Source organism: Chinchilla lanigera, unplaced genomic scaffold (assembly GCF_000276665.1).
Source record: "Chinchilla lanigera isolate Chin_1 unplaced genomic scaffold, ChiLan1.0 scaffold00026, whole genome shotgun sequence".
NCBI lineage: Eukaryota > Metazoa > Chordata > Mammalia > Rodentia > Chinchillidae > Chinchilla > Chinchilla lanigera.
In genome coordinates this window covers 21,614,250-21,615,326 of record NW_004955427.1, presented here as the reverse complement: position 1 = coordinate 21,615,326, position 1,077 = coordinate 21,614,250, and positions in this window count along the sequence as shown.

The window sequence follows — 1,077 nt, the reverse complement described above, 5'->3', positions numbered from 1 at the left end:
ACCGGAAGCAATATATAAGCTGCTTTATTAGGAAAAACACTGTTTAACTGTTTTCCTCTGTGATAGTCTCAACATTCATTACATCCTGGCTAAAATGTGTGTTTTTCCCAACACACCAACAATTCTCCAGCACACGCTGGTCGGGCATCCTACAATTCAGCATCCTGGGGAACTGTGATTACAGGTGTGAGCGGTGGCCCAGCTGGTTTGATCAATTATTAACCCAACATGCGGCCCACTCTCTTCCCAAAGGTTGGGCTGAAAGCTTCTAATCTTGGCTGTTCTTTTATGGTAGCCCCCATCCAGGAACCCACCGCAAATTGCCTACAGGAAAACAAAAGACATTCCTATGGGCCAGCAAAGCCTAAGGGTTAGGAGCTCTGTGCCAGGAACTAGGATCAAAGACCAAACACTAGAATAGCAGATTCTCTTAGCATCCCTAGCACCACTATTGCTTAGGAAATGACAAGGGTTTAGGAGCTCTATATCAGGAATTGGGCAGAAAGATCTTATTACAATTCCCAGTGTAAGAGCTGGATTAGAGAAGAAGATTCCTGAGACAGAAATAATTAGAAAGTTATCACAGTGAAAAGTGAAGGGGAGCTTGAGCCAAGGTGGAGATATGGACTGAGGAGAAATAAGACAGGTGCATTGCATAGCATAGATAATGTTAGGGGGGAGGGGGGAGCGAAGGGATGAGACCTGGGTGACCAACACAAGTGTTTTGTTTGAGTGATCACAGAGATACTTTTACTATGAGTAGAATTTGGGGCTGTGGGATGAATACAGGTTTTTTTTTTTCTCCGGTACCGGGAACTGAACTCACGACCTTGCGCTTGCCAGGCAGGCGCTTTTGCCGCTGAGCTAAATCCCTAGCCCCGAATAGAGGGTTTAAGCAAGGAGGTCAATACTGAAAATATAATTGGAGGCCAGGTGTGATGGTACATGCCTGTAATTCCAGCACTCGGGAAGCTGAGGCAGGAGGATTCCTGTGAATTGGAGGCTAGCCTGAGCTACAAAATGAGTGCAAGACCAGAACTGCGTAGTGAATCCCTGCCTCACAAAGACAAAAAAAAA